We start from the raw sequence: 26,561 nt of genomic DNA, 5'->3' as shown, positions 1-26,561 counted from the left end.
CAGATCCAATAGAGCCACGTTTCCCTCATAAAGTTGTAGATGAAGGTGATGATGTTACTCTGTCCTGCAGCTACAAAAACAGTGCTACAGTAAACAGCCTACAATGGTACAAACAACATCCAAAATCTAAACCTGAGTTCCTTTTTTACATCTTACCGAATGGAGATAAAACTGACCCTATGCCACCACGTCTGTCTGCTGAAGTTGATGATAAAACTAAACAAGTGGATCTGATCATCTCCTCTGCTGCTGTATCAGACTCTGCTCTATACTACTGTGCTCTGGAGCCCACAGTGACAGGAAATCCAGCTGCACTGTACAAAAACACTGACACAGTTTTGTTATATTGAAGGTAGATAAACTGCTTAAACTCAATAATTTACATTCCATCAAATCAGGAACTCTGCTAGTTTTTGACTCTCACAATTTTCAAGTGAAATAAACACACAGCAGAATAAACTCATGAACAGGATATTATTGTACATCAAATGTACATTAAATAATTGCTTAAATTGACTGTTGTTAGTTTTTTAAATGCATTATCATAGTAAATATTTACAGTAATTCATTAAACATTTTTCAAAAATATACAAAAAAATATATAAAAGTATAAACAACAAAAGGAGTTGTTTGTGCTCTGATATCACTGAGGATAGCTAGCTAGCAAGCTAACATTAGCTATGTCTGTTTATAACAGTAGCTTGCAGAGTCAAATGCTGCACTCATACAGTAGTTCAGAATTATCAGCTAACAAAAACACAAAACCTCTTGTTACCTATACAGCCTGAATACAAGTACAGCTTTTCTATTCCAATTTCTACTCGGAATAAAGTAGAAAAAACTTGGAAATGTACTTAGTTTTAAAAGTTAGTATCAAAGGTTATAGTATTGTCAGATATTGTGTCATTTTTTGTTAGATTCTAGAGACACAGCCCTGACCTCTAACTCCAAAAGATGTGTTTAAGAGGTGAAGTCAGATGCAGTGGGTTGATCAGCAACAGTGGAATAGTTCTGTGTTGTATTAGTGACTCAGTTCACTGTCACTGATACTGTGAAGTGATGATCTGTGTAAAATGATGCTCCAACAGCATCACTTCCTGGGTGTGTCCTTCTAGAGACGTGTAAAGTTCAGCACATACAGCACTATTATACAGAATCCTCACAGAGCTGTGTTCAGAAATGGATCAACTATACAACTTACTGTACATAGTGAGATACATACCACTGATTCTCACTCTAGTTACAGGTCATTTATTTTTCATCAGTTAATTGTTGGAATTAACTAACAATCATGTCATATAATATTCATTTATTTTTTCAATATTTTGGGTATTACACAAATACCAATTTTTTAATGTTTTGATATTTATATATCAAAATATATAAAATATATAAAATATAAAAATATAAAATATATTTATATATATTTTGAGATTTCTTTACTGATATTCTTTTATACAACAGGCAGTTTTGCAAATAAAATTGGACCAAAGGATGAAAACGCCACTATTTTCATGAAGGAAACAGACACTGTTACTCTGAACAGTTCATATGAAACACGCCGTGATTACGTTTTGCATTACTGGTACGAACAATATCCTAACAGCACACCGCAGTTTTTACTGTATAAAGGAGTGAGGCCAAGAGATGATGAAGAGCACAACCCCTCTGGCTCTCGATTCAATACAGAAACATCCCCAGACTCTACTGAACTTACTATCAAAGATCTGCAGATCTCAGATTCTGCACTCTATCACTGTGCTCTTAGAGTAGGCAATGAGAGACTGTACAAAAACCTATGAAATAATTTATATGAAGTTAAATGTTAAATATCAAAGATACTTCCTTTAGCAACTTATCAGTTAACCACAGACACAAAAGACATTTGTGGTAACATATGCAGCTGAAGAAAGAGAATAAATTAAAGAGGCACTAGGTCACTTGTTGCTGGTGTGTACTGTTTAAAATTTAATTCATTGTACTTTGCTGGCCAGTTTTTCCCATGATTCATTTAAATTAATTTTTATTCATTTATATGTATAAACACGAACTAAGATTTGTCATATATTCTAAGAAAAACAATATTGTACAATTTGTTTGTATAAATATCGGCAACACTTCACAACATTCAGAAGTGTTTCAATCAAGAAGTGTAGTATAATCTAGGGAAGAAGATGAATATTTTTTAGGTTGTCATGAAGTAACATTGTCAATCTTGCAGAAAACATTTCAGTGTGATGCAATAATTACAACTAAAAAATTACATCTAAAAACCCCTGGCATCACTCTGCCCCCTGGTGACACATATTCTGATCAACAGTGTCAGCTGCAGGAAGTGTGGAGCTCCACAGGCTATGACAGTAAACTCCTTCAGCTTTATCTTTCAGCAGATTACCATCTCTATCATGCTGATCTTTAATCTTCTACTGTTAATGCTTCTTCTAGGTATGTTCATCCTATATTAGTTTTCAGATGTTTTCATATTTCATTCATTTGTTTATTTCTTTTCTCTTTTTTCCACAGGGAGCCCATCAATGCAAGTGAATCTTATAACAGAAAAGCATGTATTGGAAGGTAATGATGTCATTCTGTCCTGCAATTTCACTGCTACTACAGGTGATAATATACAGTGGTATCACCAATATCCCAAATCCAGACCAGAGTTTCGTGTCTCCATCTATGTCTCTTATTCTGGAAAGCAGTCTGTCAAAGCTGATAAAAATCCCGAGGATCTGAAGATTTCCTCTGCTGCAGTATCAGACACTGCAGTGTATTACTGTGCCCTGAGGCCCACAGTAACAGGAAACTTAGTAACACTGAACAAAAACCTCTTGCCAGGTAGAGAAAGTGCTTACACACTGCTTTAAATTATCAGAAGAAATAATAATGCAGTGGAAACAGAGACATAAACTTTTTGAGATTTGTTGGAACTTTTGCTAGATTTGAGCAGTATGTGACACATTCAATACAATGTTCTGATCCTGAGGTTGTGTCGTGTTTTTTGTTTGTCATTGATAAGTGTATTCTGTGTAAATAATACCTTACTTTGGATAAAATAAGCTGTCAAATAAAAGAAAACTGCAGTTTACCAATGCAGGAGTTATGGTGTAGTATGTGTACTAAATGTGTGGCTGCTGAGAAAATCCATCAGATATTACTGTTACTAAAAACACTCAAACATTATGAAAAAGATTGTGCTTGGTAAAGACCCATATTAACAAATCTAGCAGTAAATGCAGTCAGTCTGCCTAAAGATATCTAAAACCTGGTTAGTTATGCTGCATTTCTCATTAATTAATGGTATTAACTAATAGAACTAATAGAATTAATTCATTTAGTTTTATGTCAATGTATTGGGTATTACACAAATACCATTTTTTAAATGTTTTGATATCTATATAATGTCTTTATTGATATACTGCATTAGACTGCTGTATCATCCAGGGTGTATTCCTGCATCATCCCTAGTGTTGCTGGGAGAAGCTCCAGATCCACCTGTCCAGGATGAAGCAGTTACTGAAGATGAATGAATGAATGTAGGTGTATATAGACAGTAGTGAATGTGTGACCAGGATAAAGCAGATAATACAATTAAACTCTGACTGAATAACCATTCATTAGGTTGCAGCTGCAGGAGACTAAGCAGCTGCTTATATTATTTAAAAGGTAGATTGTGTGTATGTGAAGGTTGGATTTGGGGCTTGGTTCCATTGCAGTTTTATCCCACTGAAATTGTTTATTAGGTGTATGAGGTAAAGCAGAGTTGTCAAGAATATGAATAAATATGATCATTATTTCTAAAGCTGAACAATAACTAAACACTCAGGATAACAATGTTATTATATCTACTTGGTTTTCTTCACAGTTGCTCATATTGCTAAATCATTTAGCTTCAAGTGACAAACCAGAAGTATTTTAAAAAGTTTCTTAATAATAAATTGTGTCATTTTTAGTGTATTTGTAATAAAGGCTGTTGACAACAATTCATCCACCCAGAATACACTGTTTAATGTAATCACAATCATCTTTAAGTAACCAAACATAACTATAAAATAAATACATATCAGTTTCTGATTGCCAGTGAAATGTAGTTAGAGTGAGAATGTTCTTTTAGCTGATTGTTTATAACAGACGTGTTCTTGAACATTAATGAGGAAAGGCTCAGGTGCACAGTTTATTCTCCTCTTGATCAATAGATGAAGAAAATTGTTGGAGGAAAAGTTTCTGTTCCTCTGCAGCTCTTTTTCTCTATAAACAATATTCTGTTTGTGAGACCTGTATGATTGTAATTAACACCAGTGCAATCATAGCTCCAGTTTTGTTCTTTGGTCACTACACTTAATTAACCCTACTGAATAAAATCAGATGGAAAAATATTTGAAGTGAACTGGAACAGCGATTTAGTCCAGGAACTCTATGGAACTCTGTATGGGAAGGTTATACAAAGAAATGGAAAAAATACTAAATATATACATTATATAATATTAATTATAGTTCAGAAGATATTGACTTCATTAATTTCAATTACCTTAAAAACCTTGTCTGTTAAAGTCTTTCTTATTTCTCCACAAGATGGTGTAGTGAGTTATCTTATTGTGGGTCAGGTGCTAGGACTCTGCTCACATCCTCCAAAGATGTAGACTCTGTTATAAATACTTCTTTGCAGAATAATATGAACTCTAATAAACATGCTTTATCACAACAAACAAATAAATGCGACAATGTCAAGACACCACCTATAGAAAAAACTAAAATATTTACTAATTTTAATTATTAGTAAATTTGATATAAAATTTAATAATTACAATAATAGAATAATTAGTTTATTATGTAAACAGTTTCAGTAGAGTTTCCCAAACAAGGCTGAATGTGAAGGCAGAATGTTTCAGTAAGGATCAACAATCTGTCAGTAACACTGGAGACACTGTCATGTGGGGTGGAGCTTCATGAACCTTTATGATGTTAATATATTAGACTACAGAAAGAGCTCAGAAATTTTTCATTCAGCTAAAATCATTCATCATGTTCACTGTTATTTTCATGTGTCTGTGGCTTTCACTAGGTGAGTTAACATTGACCTTTTTGTTAGTTTAGATATTATCTGTTATTTATTAATTGCGTGGTGTTAGAAAGCATGGTTTCTGTATGTAATTCTGACTTGATTGTGTAAAGGTTACAAATATTATGTTCTCATCTCTATAACAGGTGACTCCATGGCAGATTCAATAAAGTCACTTTTCACTCAGAAAGCTGTAGATGAAGGTCATGATGTTTCTCTGTCCTGCAAATATGAATCAAACTACCCCCAAAACTACCTGCACTGGTACAGACAATATCCAAAATCTAAACCTGAGTTCCTTCTTTATGTTAACCAAAATGGAGATTTAAGTGGAAATATTCCCCCAAGAATGAATGCTACACTAAAAAATAAGGATGTGGATCTGATCATCTCCTCTGCTGCTGTATCAGACTCTGCTCTATACTACTGTGCTCTGAGGCCCACAGTGACAGGAAATCCAGCTGCACTGTAGAAAAACTGTGGCACAGTTTTGTTATACTCAAGGCAGTGTTCTGCTGGCGATTTAGAAAAATCACACATTCACACTCTCCTAGAGCCAATTTGTAAATAAATTAGAATTGCACAAAAGATAATGCATGGCTCCACATATATCCCATTGAACTATATGTAGTATCTAAGACCATTCACTCAGAGCAGCAATAAGGACTGAGTTTTAGGCTTTGCAGCATATAATAATTAGACCTCATTCTTTGTCACTTCGGTTGGGACGGGGTTTATCTTTATAATTTACCACTGCAATGTGTGTAATTTGTTGCTTCATTTTATATGGTGTGTGTACTTTAATTTGTTTGTGTTAAAGCATTACACAGGAAACCTGCTCTCCACATAACATTATCTCTGCAGATAGAATATCCATGAACAAACCAATTCCTGTGATTTTTAAACAAGTGACCAGGACTACCTTATTCATTAGTGCATCATTAGTTTACGTCTCTTTTGCAGTGTTCAGTGTGAGAAAGTTAAAATTTGGGTCCCAACTTTGAATTCACTTTTAACACTGAACACTGTTCCAAACACAAAGACCACAGATTATTAGGTATGCTTTTGTCATGAAATGGAGTGCAAGCAGAGACTCTAGCAAAAGCTTGAGAAAAGAAAAAAAAAGAAAGTGTGAAACAAAGACAGAATTGTCTCTTAAATGTTTTGGATGCTATAAAATTAATAAAAGGGCTAATATATTCTTATCCTTTATACCCTTTTATTTAGGAATAAATATTTTGTTAATGATAAAATGATAAAATAGCACGTCTGATGCAGTGGGTTGTGAAGTAACAGAGTTTTTTGTTCTGTGTTACTGACTCAGTTCACTGTCACTGATACTGTGAAGTGATGATCTGTGTAAAATTATGCTCCAACAGCATCACTTCCTGGGTGTGTCCTTCTAGAGACGTGTAAAGTTCAGCACATACAGCACTATTATACAGAATCCTCACAGAGCTGTGTTCAGAAATGGATCAACTATACAACTTACTGTACATAGTGAGATACATACCACTGATTCTCACTCTAGTTACAGGTCATTTATTTTCATTAGTTAATTCACTGTATTAACTAATAATTAGGTTTTTAGAGTATATAGTAATTTCATAATTTGTCAGGTCAATATTTTGGTTTTGAAAATACTTTACATTTTAATTTCTTAATGTTCTTATCAACAGGCACTTTTGCAGATAAAATTGAGCCAACAAATGAAGATACCATCGTTAGGAAGGAAACAGAGACTGTTACTCTGAAATGTTCATATGAGTCAAGCAGTGACCGTATTTATCTTTACTGGTACAAACAATATCCTAACAGCACACCACAGTTTTTACTGTATAAAGGTGCAAGGTCAAATAGTGCTTACAAGAGCAATCCCACTGACACTCGATTAGAGACACAAACAAGCAGAGACTCTACTGAACTTACTATCAGAGGACTAAAGCTCTCAGATTCTGCACTCTATCATTGTGCTCTAAGAGTTGGAACACAGTGATACAGAGTCACTGAAAGGCTTTACAAAAACGTATAAACCAGTATAAATGAAGATTCTAAAACCACATCAAAGATCCTTCCTTTACCAACCTGTTATCAGATAACCACAGACACAAACAATGTTTGTAGTAATTCTGTGGTATAAATGAATAAATAAAAAAGTAAGCAAGCAAGCAAACTAATAAATAAAAGTAAAATGTGTTTAAAAATACCACAATACCACAATAAAGTCACACATCTACATTGTTATGATAAAAAAGTATTTTATAAACACTAACAGATCCAATGTGTCACAGGTGCATATGACATGAAATTAAGTTTATTGACCTTTTTTGCCAGTTTTGTTAATTATTGACTGTAAATAAATAAATAAATAAATAAATAAATAAATAAATAAATAAATAAGTGCTGTATACATTTATTTGTTCCACCTTATGTCTTTTATGCATGTATGTACAGATATCTTATTTTTCCCTTGTGGGAAACTTTTACATCTATCCATCACATTTAAATATTTTATAGTAGATAAATAAACCTTTTTTTTTCCTGTCTGGTTGCTAGGGATGTAACTGAACATCAGAACATTATTTGGATTAAACAGACATATCATGTGATGACAGAGAGCATCACTACCAGAGATATTATGTGACGATGGCTGAGTGAGTTTGTGCACTGTGGAAAAAAATTATTTAGGGTTTACAGCTGGCTTTAGGGATGATAGTAGAGAAATAAGCTGACCATGTGCTATTTAGAGCAATTCTGTACCTAAGCAGGTGCTCTGGTATGCTATGGTACGCTATAGAGTGTACAGTTAGGCTGATTTTCCTATATAGACTCTCAAGGTGTCACCCAATCACTCATTTTCCGAAGCTCAGGAGTGAACCAGGGAGAGGTGCAGGAAGAGGGAACCAGACTTATACTGGTGGGAACATGTTCTTCTAAAGCTTGGGAACTGACAAGGTTATAGCTGCACAGAATCTCAGAGGGGCGAGAAAATTAAGCAGAGTCAAGAACAGAAAAAGCATAAATAGAGGGAGAGAAAGATATTAGATCAATCCCTTTGAGATTAGGATGATATCAAGGTTTTTTGTTTTGATTTTTGTAGTGGAATAGTGAAACTGAAATCAATAAGCTTGTGGTCAGAGATACCTGGTTTAGCCCAGGGGAACAGATCAGGTCAAGTGTGTGATCATGAAAGTGGGTGGGAAAGTTTACATGTTTCATTAGAATAAAGTTTTCCAGGACTGACATAAGTTCCCTGTTCATAGCACAATCCGTGTCTACATGGATACTAAAGTCATCAAGTCATATTACAGGTGAAGATGTTGTACAAGCAAGAGTAAGTAGTTCACTAAGGTGGTCGATAGATTAGCATTTTAAGAAGAGGTGTTGGACCAACCACCTTCAATGTCAGATAATGGAACTGTGAGGCAGCAATACTACCTGATGTCTTGGTCTGACAGTTCAACAATCCCTGAAAAGTAGAAATTAGGTGAATATTTGATATTCATTAATGGTATGATATTTGGTATTTATAAAACCATGATATTTATAAATCTGTGTAGAACCAATAACCCATGGATATAAAAATAGATAGCTGTTGGCCCACAGAGATGACAGTTTTGTGTTGCATCACATAGGATCTCATCTGGGTCAGAAAATTTCAGAATTAATTTCATGTAGAGACAGGAGAGCAAACACCTCTCTCCCATCCTCATCACTACATTCAGGGAAATATTGATGGCATCATGTGCAACTTTACTGCTGTTTAATATGAAATTGCACTCAGTGTCAGAGCAGAAGACTCTATGGAAGATAATGAAAATGACTGGAAACATCAACAGGTTTTATCTAACACTTTTAAGGCTCTTTACCAGAAAATATACAGGTATGAAGCCAACAACTTTGTAGTTGATGCCTCCCACCCTTCTACCCTTTACACTTTACCGTATACATTTTAATACACTGAGGATACTATTCCATATTCCTTGATAACATATAAATAAAGAATAAAGTCTTGGTTCAATTCTTACCAATATTCTTTACAATATTCCAACACTCTTTTGTGGGAAACTTTTACATCTATCAATCACATTTAAACATGGTAGATAAATAAACCTTGTTTTGCCTGTCTGGCTGCTAGGGATGTAACTAAACATAAATACATTATTTGGATTAAACAGACACATCATGTGATGACAGAGAGCATCACTACCAGAGATATTATGTGATGATGGATGGGTGAGTTTGTGCACTGTGGTGAAAAGTGTTTAGGGTTTACAGCTGGCATTAGTGAAGATGGTGGAGAAATAAGATGATCAGGTGCTGTATGGAGACGTTCTGTATCTAAGCGGGTGCTCTGTGTAAGCTAGAGCGCATACAGCTAAGCTGGTTTTCCTATATAGATGCACAAGGGGTCACCCAATCACTCAGGAGTGACGAGGTGAGGAAGAGGTGCAGGAAGAGGGAATATGTTCTTATATTAACCATTGTAGCAGACACAGAAAGATAATGGAGTTTGTTCGACTAATTAAGGATGACGTTCCCCAATCCTGCTGTTTTGGCCTTGGGTTTTGCCTTATAACTGCTCAGCACTGCCTGGAATTCACAGCTACAGAGCACACTGCCGACAACAGCACCCTTCACCTTCTTCTTACCTCTTTAAAAATAAAAGAGAACTTTTCTCACATCTGTGTTCATACATATATTGAGAAGAAGCCTTTATTTGTCATGTATAAATTACAGCACAGTGAAATTCTTTTTTCACACATCCAACTGAAATTGGGGTGAGTCATGATACAGCACTCATGCAGCAGTGAGGGTTAAGAGCCTCGCTCAGGGACCCAACATGTGGCTTGAACCCCATTCTGCTGATAAACAAAGCAACAACACAAAGGAAAGAAACCAAAGTCAGAAGTGGGATCCAAACCTAGGCCTCCAGGGGAGGCTGCAACCTGACCGCAGCATCTTAGATCGCTCAGTCATCCTAACACATTAAACTGGAACAGATTATCAAGCTAAGAAGCTGAACTAAAATCAGTTAAACAATATCTAATCAGATTGACAGGTCCTCTGTTGAAGTGCAGGATTCTGTATAGGTTTTGTAGAACTAAACTACACTATTCCAATACTCAACTGTTTTATTTGTTAATACTGATAAATCAAGTGTTGTAGTCATTTAGATAACATTTAGATATTAGATGTTAGGAGAAATTGGACTGCTAATCTTTGTTGGTCAATCAACTGGTCAATAAACAATAATCATCAGCAAGAAATGGAATTTCCACCTGTTTTGTTTTGTAATTTTGGATTGGAATTTGAATTGTAGTGTTTCATAAATATTTCTGTTTTTACCTAGCCTACTAGAGGCAATATATATATATATATATATATATATATATATATATATATATATATATATATATATATATATATATATACATAAACACTACTCACAAAAAGTGAAGGATATTCAGCCTTCGGGTGAAATTACAGGATGCACCTAAAATGGACTATAACCTTTCCAGGTGAAATTAATTTGACCTTCTCTACACTTTTGAATGCACATGTCCAACTGTTCAGTGTTTCAGTACTTTTTGCAGAACTTGCTGTTCTCTAACAAGGTGCTTAATGGCAAAATTCACAACTTGTGTTTGATCCATGAATCGACCAATAATTTTTTTGGTTCAATTAGAATTGGTATTTAAACAGTCCTCTTCATCATGCTGTTCACATTTTGACATCATGAGACCAAGACCACACCTAACAATTGATCAACAGTACCTCGCCATTGTGAGGCTTCAAACAGGATGTTCTCAGAGGGAAGTGGCCACTGAGCTTAGAGTGTCACAGAGTGTCATCAGCAGGTTGCGACAGAGATACAGAGAGACTGGAAGAGTCACAGAAAGGCATAGAAATGGACCTCCTTTGGCCACATCCCACATTGATGAGCGCTTCAGTGACAAGCCAATACTACCTGAATAACATCATTAATCCATTCATTGTGCCCCTGCATGAACAACACAGGCCTAATTTCATCTTCATGGATGACAATGCTCCAGCTCATCGAGGTCGCATCATTAGAGAACGGCTGCTGGAGGCTAGGGTTCCTCAAATGGAGTGGCCTGCACTTTCTCCAGACCTGAATCCCATAGAAAACCTATGGGATCAGCTGAGTCACCATGTAGAGGCTCGTAACCCTGCACCCCAGAACCTCAATGACCTGAGGGCCGCCCTTCAAGAAGAGTGGAATGCCATGCCTCAGCAGACAATAAGTCGACTCGTGAACAGCATGAGACGTCGTTGTCAAGCTGTAATTGATGGTCAAGGGCACATGACAAATTATTGAGACACTGACATTTTTTGTTGTGGTATACCCACCTCGTCTGAACGCTGATGTTGATAAAAACATGCAACAAGTGGATCTGATCATCTCCTCTGCTGCTGTATCAGACTCTGCTCTATACTACTGTGCTCTGCAGCCCACAGTGACAGGAAATCCAGCTGCACTGTACAAAAACTTTCACACAGTTTAACTACACTGAAGGCAAACATACTACTGTTTTTTTTTCTTTAGGCTGATCCTATTAGGGTTTGCTACAATGGATCGTTTGTATATTTTGATTTGATGCAGGTTTTACAGTGGATGACCTTCTTGATGCAACCCTCTGTGGAAAATATTTTTCTGATACTATAACGCTCTATTTAATACTACTCAATTAATACTTTGCTATTATCTGTCTCCAGCTCCACATTAACCTGACAGCTCAGTCAAGCAAGGCTCTAACTAAAAAAAGCCAAACTGCCCAGACTGGATGAATGCAGATACAAGGTTTATTTGCAATCAGCGCTGGTTACAAGAATTGAGCTGCTCACAAATGAACATCCCAACAACCTCCGAAATAATCATCACAAAACATAGTCTTTTTATTCTTTTCTCTTATCTTTTCATAATATTCAAACCAAATCCTCTTTGCTGAGAAAGTCACTCCTATTTTCTTCCTGAAATATCAGGTTCTTTTTGGACACCATTATCTCTTACTTTTTAACTCTTTCACATTCCATTATAATCGGACTTCCGAGGTCAGTTATAAAAATAGTGGACATCTGTGCACTTATCAATAGGACTTTTCCAGCTTGTTTTCCAGTTATTCCTAGCTCTATCTCCTGCTACCCTTGACTTCCTATGATGTGCTGCGCTTCTGCTCAGGACCTTGGGCACAGCTCCAACCCCAGCCATACCAAGATTGAAACTCCGTCCAAATCACATCTACTGTCAACAAAGTCTCGCACCCAAACCTCGTAGTGTTAAACCCTTCATTGTTAAAACTGTAAATAGAGGTGCCCAATAAATTAAGGTGGTGCCTGACAACCCAACCATGCTGTCCTCTGATTATTTTATACAAACACAAACAAGAATGCATTCATATACACTCTAAACACTAAAACATTCAAAACCACTTTAAACGCTCTAAACCACTTTAAACCATTAAAAATTACTCCCACACCTCCCAATTAATCTCAGCTTGAAAATGCACAGACTTGTGCAACCACCAGTGGCTGGGTTGGTTCTGTGCTTAGGCCACAGTGGGGAGAATGCAGGATCCTAGACATTAGTCTCTCTCTGTTTATATTACATATTCACAACAATTACCTGATGTATGCTATTGAATTGATTTACTTACTGTACATAGTGAGATACATACCACTGATTCTCACTCTAGTTACAGGTCATTTATTTTTATCTGTTTATTCATTTTTGATGATATTATGATATTTAATCAGCTTTGTTAATGGTTTGCTCAACCTATTGCTGGCTATATATCATCATATTGTGTAACTTGAGTATGTATCTTGTTTTGGTTGTTTGTAATTGAAGAATTAAAAATATAATAATAATAATAATAATAATAATAATAATAATAATAATAATAATAATAATTGCTTTTCTCTCTAAACAACAGTTTGTTGATTTGGGAAAAATATTGTTGTTTTAAAAGATACTGTATTTCCCTAGTTTACTCAGTGACATTAGATAGAAAGTTTTTCAGAAAAGTCCACAGAGCCAGTTCTGAATTTAATGAAAGCAGCTGAGGCTCTGTACAGAAGTTCAGAAATGACTATTTGTTGTTCTAATTTGTGAATTTAAAGAAAAAAGACTTGTTTGTTAAAGTTTTTCTCTTTTCTCCAGAAGATGGCGTAGTGAGTTATCTTATTGTGGGCCAAATACAAGGACCCTGCTCACATCCCCAAGAATGTAGACTTCTGTGATTATAAATACTTCTTTGCAAAATAATATCGACTCTATCTGTTGTTTAATCCACAATAAAGAATAATAGATAACAGAATGAAAAGAGGCTGGTTTGTTCCTCACATAATAAAATACCACCTCATGAAAATGTAATCCTATTTAATAAACATGCTTTCAAATACCTTATTGTCCAGACACCACTTATAAAATACAAAATATAATAAAATCAAATATTTACTCATTTTAATTAATAGTAATTTTTTCCTGCTGTCAGTTTTTGTTTGTTTACTATGTAAACAGTTTCAGCACAGTTTCCCAAACAAGGCTTAATGTAAAGCCAGGATGTTTCACCGTCATCAACACTGGAGACACTGTCATGTGATGCTGGGGGGTGGAGCTTCCTGAACATTTATCATGGTAATATATTAGAGTACAGAAAGAGCTTTTTCATTCAGCTAAAACCAGTCATCATGTTCACTGTTATATTCATGTGTCTGTGGCTTTCACTAGGTGAGTTAACACCTTTTGTTAGTTTAGATATTATGTATTGTTTATTAATTGTCTGGTGTTATAGAAAGCATGATTTCTGTGTGTAATTCTGGCTTGATTGTGTAAAACTTTATGTTCTCTATGACAGGTGACTCCATGGCAGATTCAGTAGAGCCACTTTCCACTCAGAATGTTGTAGATGAAGGTGATGATGTTACTCTGTCCTGTGAATATGAAACAAGTGCTACAGGATTCTACCTGCACTGGTACAGGCAATATCCAAAATCTAAACCTGAGTTCCTTCTTTATATTTACAAAAATGGAGATCTAAGTGAAAACCGTCCCCCAAGAATGAATGCTACACTTAAAGATAAGAAAGTGGATCTGATCATCTCCTCTGCTGCTGTATCAGACTCTGCTCTATATTACTGTGCTCTGGCGCCCACAGTGACAGGAAATCCAGCTGCACTGTACAAAAACCTTCACACAGTTTTGTTATACTCAAGGCAGTTCTGCTGGTGACAATCCTTTATTCTTGAGTGCAATTTATAATTAAATTAGAAGTGCACTAAAGACAAGGCATGGCTCCACATTTATCACCTTGAACTGTATATATCATCTAACACCAATCACACAGACCAGCAATGAGGTAATGAGAAAATGAGACAGGAGGAGCCAGAAAGTCACGTGACACTTCCGCATGTCCTAATTAGCATATCACAACAATGATGGATTCTTATAGAAGAAAAAAGTCAGTGAAAAAGAGTCTTTGTTACATGACAGTTGTCTTCAAGCTACTTTGTTTCTGCTCACTCCCAATTTAAACTCACATGACACTGCATAATTGTTCATTTACTGAAAGCTTAATGCAGGCTAATTTATTCCAAATCAGAGTAACTGGTATGCATTGCATGCTCTGGTGTCTGCAAACACGGGTAGCTGCAAACGAGACCATATCACACCAATGTTACGCTCCCTGCACTGGCTGCCAGTCTGATATCGAATTGATTACAAAATTCTGTTATTTGTCTATAAAGCTCTTAACAACTTAGCTCCAAGATATCTCTCCGATTTACTCACCACTTACAATCCTGCTCGGTCACTTAGATCCCAAGATGGTCATCTTTTGTGAATACCATGGTCTCGCCTGTAACGCAGGGGAGACAGAGCCTTCGCAGTAGCTGGTCCTAAGCTGTGGAACAGCCTGCCATCACCCATTAGAACTGCTTCCACGTTAGCTGAATTCAAATCGATGTTAAAAACGCATCTCTTTTCTTCTGCTTTTAATTGTTTGTAATGTGTATGTGTTTTCCTGCTTTCATCCTTTTTATTTTTATTCCCTTTATTTTTGTACAGCACTTTGCCAAACTAAGGTTGAATTGAAATGTGCTTTAGAAATAAAATTGAATTGAAAATTGAATTAAATTGATGTATACAGATGTCGGCGCTTTGGTATTTAAATGCATGTGTTGTACTTCACAGAATGTCCACCAGGTGGCACATGGTACACCTCTGGCCTGAGCACATTATACAGTATAATCACTCAAAGTTTGCTATGTAGTCTTCATACTCTTGTTAAATACGCTTGTAATTTATCACGTTACATTAAAAAGTGTCCAGTAAATTTGTTAACTGCACATGTAATGTAGTGATTGTGAGAAAACATCCACAATAAATTCTGAAAGACATAAACACAGTTTCTAAAGTATATATTTTAATACTTTAATACATATATAATAATATTTACATTTTAAATGAATATGTATAAATTTACCCGTGACTGTGTGAGTGTAAAGCTGCGAAGTATTTTATGTGCTTTGTAAATACTTAATTGCGCTGGTGTTGTCCTGCCATTTGCACACAACTTGTTTTTGTTCAACTTTAAAGATGCCTGTGCAAAGATAAAAATTAAAATGGAAAACCTCTTCAGATTAAAGTCATTATAATGCAAAATTTAACTGGTAGTTATTCCAGAAAAAAAGTCAAACTAAATAAAATTGTGACAAAGTAGTAATATTTCGCGAATAAAGTTAACACTATGAGAAAAACGTAAAAATCACGAGATTCGTAGCAATACGGGATTAAATTCGTGATATTTTGAGAATAATGTCATTATTTACATTAACATGTTTAGAGTGATGAATAATATATTAGGCCTATTTGTGTATAGTGAAATTAAGGTATGAATAAAATGACTTATGCATATGCATAAAAGTGCATAAAAATGAAACTTTACTCATTGCATGCACATCCATCTGTTTTAATAATAAGGTAGGTATAACTTATCTGCTTTGAACATTACTCCAAACACGTTGATGTATATGGCCTTATAAATAAAACATTACAACTTAATCCCTACAGTATATTGCATGAGTTTAATACTGTTGCATGAAGTCAAACACATTAAATGACGTGCTTGGCCACGGAATTTCTCTCAGAAGCAGATTAAAACAAGCAACAAAGAAAGTAAACGTGTGGAATTCATATTTAACATTTTCAGCTGTGAGTTTTCAATGTCATGACTTCATGGTTAAAAAGTTTAAAAAGTTAGTATGAAAGGTTAAAGTATTGTAAGTTATTGTGTCTTTTGAGACACAGCCCTGACCTCTAACTCCAAAAGATATGTTTAAGAGGTGAAGTCAGATGCACTGATTCTCACTCTAGTTACAGGTAATTCATTTTAATCAGTTTACCAAAAGTTTTAATTCTTACAATCATATTTAATGAGTTAAACTACATATTAATCAAAGTAAAGTAAAGAATCTACATTTTTATAATCAAAAATTAATCAAAAAGATACTAACAGATTCATTGTGTTTGGTGTTGTAGGTGCATATGATAATTTAGCTTATTAACCTTTTCTTACCAGTTTTGTCCATGATTCACTATAATTAATAATAATTTATACATTTATAATTTATACATTATTTAGACAATGTTTGTTTAGTCATTTCTGCTAACATTCACACAGTTATGAATAAAAGCATATTATATTTTCTTATGCTACACTTTAAAACCTGATAAGTTAGGTTAACTCAAACCATTTGAGGAAACCAATTGCCTTAAACCATTTAAGTTTTGAAACTAATAAATATAAGAGCTGTAAACGTATATGTATTGAGTCATATGCAATTTTATTTTAGTGTTGGTATAGTCAGTCATTTAGAGTATTGGCAACTTAAACATTTTATGTTCAAAAAAACGATCTGTTTGTGTTCAGTTAATGGATATAATTAAGTTCGAATAACTATATAGTTACTTAAATGGTTTGAGGAAATCGATGGCCTTAAATGGTTTGAGTTGACGGAACACAAACTAATAAAGTTAGTCTTGATTAATTTGAGTTCAGTCAACTCAAACCATTTAAGGCAATCGGTTTCCTCAAACCATTTGTGTAGCTAAAAAGTTATTTGGACTTAATTACATCTGTTACCTGAACACAAACAGATTTAAAGACTAAGCAAAATCTAACATGTATAAATCAATAATGACAGAATCAGCAAGTATTTTAAGAAATAGAATTTATTGAAATAAAACACTAATTTGAGTCACATATAGAAAGTTTAACACTGCACAAACAGCACAAAGGTTTTAAAATCCTAAAATTTCAACTTGAAAATAGAATCTTCTTCCCTCTTAATGGTACTCAAAACAGTACGAATTCTATGACACTAATTCAGCAGTTCATTTTTATGTGCCAGCAACTTTAGCCTAGCCGTGCCGTCACCAAGATTCAACAGTACCTTTTGCACGAACTAAAAAAAACCTGTCAGCTTCTTGGGGTAGCTGATATGAAGGGCATAAAGCAGCCCAAAAAGCAGCATCAGAGCACTGACCCAGGATTTTGAAGACATCACCATCTCATCTTCAAGGACAATCAAGACATACAAACAAAAAAACAAAGAGGCAAAACAAAATTAATACCAGTGGTTCCCGTTAGAATTAACTAAACCTTATAATTACAACATAACAAGCCTCTGCAAATAGTGCAGATCATGTTCATGACTTTGGAGTATGAGCTTTACATATGACAATGATATAAACATACAGAAAACAATGCACATCAAATTTAGATATTATATTTAGATAATGTGTTTAATGTGTGTGTTGAACCATGTTACTATTTTAGTAAAGTCTAAATCAAAGTAATTTTTGAAGCTTGAAAATACAGATTGCCTTTAATTGGACAGACAAAAGGAGAGAAAAAGATTTAAACGTAAATTTAACAAAAATCTAATGGAATTACACGAGGGTGAGTAAATGAATTATATAATCATCATTTGAGTAAACCTTTCCTTTAAGATTACTGAAATGATCAACTGTACAGCTACTCTAGCTGTATTTTTTTCGATGTCGACAAAAAGATCAAAATGTTTCAGAAAGTAGTCCTGATGAGCCTTACCGTGTGTGTCTTGAAAACATCTGACGAGTCTTCCTTCAAGTAAAGCGGCAGTCCAGCCAGGACAAGAGTTCCAATGACACTGATGTCATCCTGATCCTTAAAGACAAAACAAAAAATGACCATACTTTTAATTCCCAACTAAGCAACATTTTGAATTTATTAACATGATTAATGATGAGACAACATTCTAACACTGCAAACCTAGCTACAACATGTAACAGCACTAGTTATTACCTGGCACTTTCTTACTAATCCACATAACAGGCAAATACCTTTAGGCAGTTTAATAACAGCACAAGCACATTTTAAGGATTAGTTCATCCACACACAAAAATTGTCATCATTCACTTACTTGCATGTTATTCAACACTACTTTGTGTAATTTATTTATTTTGTTTGTATAGACTACTGTTTTAGAATGCCTTCATGTTTTTGTCTTTTCTGGCAACTGAAAACATTCATCATTATTATATTTAACTGATTTTAATTATTGATAATGTGACAATTTTTTTAACCTGTACAGCCCTTGAGTATGTTCAATGGGAATTCCACTTACTTGTTCATGATAGTCTTTTAATATTTTAGCCATCTGGTTGCCAATGGTACCATCCTTCGATGCCTTAGCTCTGAAAAGTGTCAGGAGTTGTGGAGTGTGCTTGTCCAGGGAAATGTAAAAGGTTTGCTGCGAATTACAGGACTTGGTTACAGATGTATGTTATCTAGCTAGCGAACCTCGCTAATCATTTCATTTACACAATATCATATAGAGTGTAAAGCTTGCTGAACTCGGGTGAAGGTTTTAATAATTATTCCGTATAATATTTAGATAGATTTCGGATGATGGACTGGGACAGGAGGTTTTTGAGACTTTAATCAGTCACCGTGTACGGTGAATTTACACAAGCTAATGCTAATGCTAGATAATGCTAACTAATGCTAATATTTGTCTGTTTATTATCAGCTTAACTAGTTTACAAATTCACAGGTTCATTAACGTTTCGGCGTTAAAAAAGAAATTTTTGTATTTTTATGTCTCCCTTTTTTTTAAATATCCTCTATTTCTGGGTGTGGGTGAAAAAAACACTGGTTTATCTACACTGTTAGCAAGCCTGGATAATTAACTTGGTAGCATCATTAAGATAAATAAATGAGTAATGCAAACCTTTTAACCGGTAAACAAACCTTTCCTTTATTTTACTCAAGCTGTTTTTACTGTAAGGAACGTGACAGAATGTTAGATGTGTTATTATGAAACTGCGATGAGAAGAAGCACTTATGATGGGGCGGCGGGAGGAAATGTACAGTACATCATCTTTTTTGGAGAACAGGACATGTTTAGGCTTACATCCTGCTTCGTGTTAAGGTGTAAATTAAGTAGCCATCTAGAACACCATAAGTGAATTACAGAGATTTTTTTGTTTTTTACGTTTTAACAGGATGCAGTTGGCGTACAGCTGGCCTCCGTGGCTCCGATTCGGTTCCTGAGGACTCCTTCTCATCGGGACTCCATCAAAGCAGAGCTCTCCGGGTCCTATGTAAGCTTATGAATGCCTGTGTAACATGACAGCTGTTTAAATCTGAAAGACTTTGATAATAGAGAACTCCATTAGGACTCCATTATGTAAAGTTAATTTCTTTTTGTAACTTTTCTGCTCTCTGCAGGCCTACCAGTACAACCTCGTGGACGTGTTTTACGAGCTGCTTCTCTGCGGATACTTCACGAAGGGCTTAACGCCTCAGCCAGTAAGCGTCTTATCGGGAGATTTAAAAGCGATGCTTGAATGTAGTTTGAGAACAGGATCTATTTTATTTCATTTTGTTTTCCCATATTTTAAACCCTGGCATTAACGGAGCTTGTCGTCTCCCTTTCCTAAAGCTTCAGGGAGGACTCTCGGAGCGCCTGCTTGCGCTCATCAAGTGGGATGTAGACGTTCGGGAGCCTGGAGCAAAGATCTACTTCACAGTGCTTATTGTAAGTGTTCAAATATCTTCTGATGCCACGTTACACAAATGGTCAGCATTGTATCTCTAAGACAGTGACATTACACTGGATTTGTGTTTGTGTCATTTGTTGATAGGATCAGCTTACAGGCCTTTTTGTGGTACTGTTCTCTCAGCCCCTGGAGCTCTACACCGACCTGCCAGCTTTAGCCAGCACGGTTAGGCATCTCCTCGGGCAGCATGTCGAGAAGAAGATGGTGAAGACTTTGGAGAGGCTCTTGGCAATGTCCTTCCCTTACTTCTACACCTTCCCAGTACCCACCAACACAACACACACACACAAACACACAATTTATTGCACAAGTTCCCATTCCATACTTTGTTACAGTTCATATTTTGTCCCTACATTGCTCAAGCGCTCCACAGATGAGTATAAATTGATTTTGTAACATTTCAATTGTCACATTTTAAAATATCTCTCTTCTTTTTCCCCTTGACAGGTCTGCACAACGATCCCAGGACTTTAGGACCAGAATTGCACATTCTGCTTTATTGGTACAAACAATATCCTATAATTATATATCCTGTAATTTTTTTCCATTCATACATTTATTTATTCTTTCATGTGTTTATTATACCTGTGTGTATAAATGTATGTTACTTTACCAAATGTGAACTAAGATCCAGAACAACATGTGAGCACTCCAGACCATAATTCCATTGTATAGTTACAAGTTAAAATGGATGAATAAGGAAAGTGTTAGTCAAATTTGCTTTCCTTTTATTGATCATAATGAAATTCATCAAGATTGAGTGAAAATGAAATGAAAATGGAAATTGTGTATTAACATTTGTATTTTCAGTTAAATGGATGTACAATGTCTGCCAAATTTTAAATGGATCAGCAAAAATCCATTCACAGTTGCATTTCCCAGGTGTCACATTTCTTAAGTGTTACGACCCTGACCTGTGGAAACAGCACTTACTCTTCCCTGCACCACCTTCCATTCACAAACCTGTGCTCCACCTCAGTCCTGCCTCCACATATGGCTTTCATGGAGGAGGTGAGAGGAAGAAGCCCTTTCTCTCCAAAAAAACATGGCAGCATCTTAACAAATTCGGGAACAATATTTTTTTGGACTGATGGTTAATCATTATTCATAGTTTCATGTTTGGTGAAGGTCAAACAGAGTTTATCACAACAAACACCTCATACCAAGTGTCATGTTGGTGGAGGGGTGAGGATTCAGTTGTTTTGCAGCCACAGGCTCTAGAAAACTTTTAATCATTTGGACACTGATGATCTCCACTTTATATTAGAATATTCTTGAGACAAATGTAAGACTGTCCATGAGCTTATGTTGTGCTGAAACTGGGTCATATTAAAGGACAATAATCACAAGCACACCAGCAAATTTGTCTCTTTAAGGATGCTGAATCTGAGGACTTGTTTTTGTCTAGGTTAATGTCAGAAATACAGATAAAAAAGAAAAAGACGGGTTATTCTTGTGTTCTGATATGCTGAAATGCTGTAATGATTCCAAATGAATCTGTGAATTGAAACTGTGAACTATTCCCAGCGTGGTGAGCAATACTTTTGTTTTAAAATATATTGATGGTTCTTGATGTAAATAATGTATATGTCTATTTAAATTCAGCTCCTGCAGATGGCAGTACATGACATGAAAATACTCTAGAACTGAACCTGATTGGACCTGGACACAACAGAACCATGTGGAGTGTTAAAGTAGCCATGAACATTAAACCTGAACAAAGCTTCAGCACAGATACATGGTGTGTGGAGTGCAGTCCGACTGAAACACTTGAATTACTGCAGAATCTTGAGCTTAATACAAGATGCTTATGTATTTGTGCACATGCTCTCAAACACCACCTTGTTAGGGGTTTTATATTGTTATAATTTTATGGGGAATTTTTTAAAATCCTATCAATCACTACAGTACCTCTGGTGTTTTGTTTAGACTTTAAGGGTGTACTATAAATCTGCTGAAGAATTTAATTTCACAATAAGAATTGTTTGTAATTGCAACAATATATTTTGTAGATTAGAAAAGGTTTAAGTTCATAGAAATAGGAAATACAGGAACTAAATATATGAATCTTTTGCTCATTAAATTCTTTTAGAACATGTGTGTGTATTTTACATAATGTGGCACATCCTGCACTCTGATTGGTTAAAACAGAGGGAATCAACAGTTGAGGCTTTGTACACTAGAAATGCTTAGATGCTTCACTGAAGACAGAGTAGAAGGAAACTTGACATTTACAATAACATAAAAAGGAAACTTTCAGAAGATCAGAGGAAATTAAAACATGATGGTTTTCTGTATGTTTCTGTTTTTACCATGTTCATAGGTAAGCTTATATTTTATATATCCCCATATATCATGTTTAAATGTTTTATAACTAGTAAAGAAATGTTTCCATGTGTGAGTGTTTTAGATTGTAAGCATGTACTGTATGTATACTGTATAATATAAAATGATAATATTCTGAAATAAATGTCCTCTTCAGGTGAGAGCACACAGGACAGCATTACTCCAACATCTTCTGCTGTCTATGGTAAAGAGGAGCAAGCAGTTACACTCTCCTGTGATTATAAATACACTGTTTCTATGAACAATCTACAGTGGTATCGACAATATTCCAATGCAGCACCAGAATTCCTCGTTCTATTGACGGAATCGGGAGGGAATCAGACAGGTGATACTCCTCATCCTCATTTGTCTGCTAAAGTTCATAAGAGTCTGAAGCGTGTGGATTTGGAGATCTCGCCTGCTTCAGTATCAGACTCTGCACTGTACTACTGCGCCTTGCAGCCCACAGTGACAGGAAAGTCAACTTCACTGTCCAAAAACCTACAGAGACCTCAAACATGAAAGTGTTAAAGAATCACAATAAGAAGAAAAGACTGGAAGCTATGCATAACATCAGCATTCTGATTATTGATCCAATAGAAATGTATGTATATAACCATATATGAATACTTTATTTGAAGTGAATAGACAAAACATTCTAAGTGAATCCAAATACAGATAGAAAAGTTAGGTGTGTGTTTGAAGAAGCCACATGTTCACTCACTCTGCAGTATTAAGTGCAGTTCTCATAAACAATAGTGGCAGGTTTGATGGTTTATTTACTTAATGACAGTGTAAAGATCACATGCTGGAATTTGATTCTGTTCTAGGAATAAAAATGTGCATATTGTAAACTCTTTTGACAAGCCGCTGATCTGATTTATTTTTATTTCATGTTTGTTTGTTTGTTTATTTTACTGAGCATGCTATTTAATGTGTTCATCATGTGTGTCTTTGCAGGATCTTTAATATATTTTTGAGAATTACAGGATACCTGAAAGTATGTATAACTAAGAATAAGTATTGTGGAAAATAAAAACACAGTTTCCATCACACAATCAGGAAATAAATAAGCTCTACTGAAATAGTGCTCCATAATCAATTCTTGAGGTAGATGAGCTACAACAGCTAAAGACCACATCGGGTTTCATTCCTGTTCACCAAGAACAGAAATCTAAGACTACAGTAACAACCCTGTAAATGACATAATTTGGCCCAATGGCAAGAGCTGCTTACTTGGTTCACACTTAGCATCTGGATTCCAAAAAGGTTTGAATCCCACAGGAGCCTCGCTTTATTGTTAACTTGACTTTGTGTAACCGAGTTCCTTTTACTCGGACCCCAGTCCATATGAACAAGAAGGTCATACAGTTACAGAGTACAGTGAACCTTCATTGGTGCACATCAAGGTAACGGGGATGACCTGGCTCGTTGGTCTAGGGGTATGATTCTCGCTTAGGGTGCGAGAGGTCCCGGGTTCAAATCCCGGACGAGCCCTGGTTTTAAATGGAATAGAGTGGTTGGGATAAAACTAATGGAAACTTGCACTGCTGGCTTGGTTCTCGCTTGGAAGCTTGTTTCTCCAGAGGTCCAAGAAGGTTCCAATCCCACTGTAATTACCTCTGAAAATTAAAGCTCCAACCTGGAGCCTATCTCTGGAATACGGGGAGCGGGATGGAGAATGTCACACTTTGTGGAGACATGAACCTCTGAAATATTAATATAATAGAGTACAGAAAGACCTCAGAATATTGTCATTTTACTAACACCATTCATCATGTTCACTGTTATATTCATGTGTCTGTGGCTTTCATTAGGTAAGTTAACATTGATCTTTTCAGAAAGGAGGGTAAAAGGTAAATCCCTATGCCACCACGTCTGTCTGCTAAAGTTGATGATAAAACTAAACAAGTGGATCTGATCATCTCCTCGGCTGCTTTTAATGTTTGATAATATACAATTAGAAGGTAATTTATTCATAATCACACTCTCTGGTATCACCCAGATGAGGATGGGTTCACATTTGAGTCTTCCTCATATCGTCTCACAGAGTTTTTTCTTGCCGCTGTTGCCTCAGAGTTGCTCATTAGGGGTAAAGTTAATTTTCAACTTTGTAATTTCTATTCTGAATTTCTGTATTTCTGTAAAGCTGCATTGAGACAGTGTCTGTTGTTAAAAGTGATATGAATGAAAATGAAGTGAACTGAATTTAATTACCTTTTGGGAACAGACACAGCAAATTTACTTATGAGAGATTGGATCCAGTTTACTCATGGATCCAGTTTCCTATGATTTTTATCATAGGAAATTTTCATAATTATTTATAAATGTACAAATAATTAAAAAAACACACAAACAGATAAAGGCTTATAGTATGGTATAGATGATGAATCTTAAAATACAACACAGCCATATTAATGACTCTACACTACAGCAGCATCACTTCCTGGGTGTGTCCTTCTAGAGACGTGTAAAGTTCAGCACATACAGCACTATTATACAGAATCCTCACAGAGCTGTGTTCAGAAATGGATCAACTATACAACTTACTGTACATAGTGAGATACATACCACTGATTCTCACTCTAGTTACAGGTAATTTTCAATCAGTTATTAATTATTACAATGATATTTAATCAGTTAAATAATTGCATTAATTAATAAGCATGTTTGTATTAATCTAGTAATTTCTTGATTTCTTAAGTCAATATTGGAATTACAAAAAATACTTCACTGACATGTTTCTTTATATTTTTGTCACACCAGGTAGCTTTGCAGATAAAATTGAGCCAACAGATGCAAACATTGTCAGGAAAGAAGCAGAGACTGTTACTCTGAAATGTTCATATGAGGCAAGCAGTGAATACATTTTGCTTTACTGGTACAAACAATATCCTAACAGTGCACCACAGTTTTTACTGTATAAAGGTGCAAGGTCAAATGAACGTTATGGGAGCACTCCTGATGATCATCGACTAGAGTCGAAAACAAGCAGAGACGCTACTGAACTTACTATCAGAGGTCTAAAGCTCTCAGATTCTGCACTCTATCATTGTGCTCTTAGAGACGTAGCACAGTGATACAGAGTCACTGAAAGGCTTTACAAAAACATCAACATGGTATATTAAGTTTCTAAAACCACAGAAGATGAAAGAGACTCACTTTACCAACTTATCAGTTAACCACAGAGACAAACAACTTTTGTGAAAACATTTGCAGCTGGAGCTAAATTTCCCCTAAGTCTGAATGAGTGTGTGAATGTGTCTGTGCATTTTGTCCTGCATTAGACTGCTGTATCATCCAGGGTGTATTCCTGCATCATCCCTAGTGTTGCTGGGAGAAGCTCCAGATTCACCTGTCCAGGACAAAGCATGAATGAATGAATGAAGGTGTGTATATATAATGTATATAGACAGTTGTGGAAGTGTGACCAGGATAAAGTAGGTACTAAAAATAAACTCTGATTGAATGACCATTCATTAGGTTGCAGCTGCAGCTTATGGATCTGGGGCTTGGTTTTACTGTAGTTTTAGCATACTAAGATTTGTTAATTGTCTAGTAGATGAGAAAGAGTTGCTGTGTGAGGTAAAGCAGAGTTGTCATGAATATGAATAAATATGATGTTTATTTCAAAAAATAAACACAAACTAACTAAACACTCAGGATAACAATGTTATTATGCCCACTTGGTTTTCTTCACTATTGCTGATATTGCTAAGTCCTTTAGTTTGCAAGTTACAAACCAAAAGAACAACTATTTTAAAAAGTTGCTTAATAATAAATTGTTGTCAATAAATTCAAATAAATTGGTGTATTTATATTACAGGCTGTTGACAACAATTCATCCACCCAGAATACACTGTTTAATGTAATCACAATCATCTTTAAGTAACCAAACATAACTATAAAATAAATACACATCAGTTTCTGATTGCCAGTGAAATGTAGTTAGAGTGAGAATGTTCTTTTAGCTGATTGTTTATAACAGACGTGTTCTTGAACATTAATGAGGAAAGGCTCAGGTGCACAGTTTATTCTCCTCTTGAT

General features: G+C 35.4%; 1 non-coding gene across 1 annotated transcript; it reads left to right on the top strand.

Annotated features, from left to right (window-relative positions):
- The first annotated feature begins 23,939 nt into the window (after positions 1-23,939).
- trnap-agg (transfer RNA proline (anticodon AGG)) lies at positions 23,940-24,011 on the top strand. Its single transcript has one exon. It is a non-coding gene; the product is annotated as a tRNA-Pro (tRNA).
- Positions 24,012-26,561: the final 2,550 nt, after the last annotated feature.

The sequence above is a fragment of the Hemibagrus wyckioides genome, linkage group LG07, assembly GCF_019097595.1.
Source record: "Hemibagrus wyckioides isolate EC202008001 linkage group LG07, SWU_Hwy_1.0, whole genome shotgun sequence".
Taxonomy (NCBI): domain Eukaryota; kingdom Metazoa; phylum Chordata; class Actinopteri; order Siluriformes; family Bagridae; genus Hemibagrus; species Hemibagrus wyckioides.
Note: the sequence above shows the minus strand (reverse complement) of the source record. Positions and strands in the feature narration are given on the sequence as shown.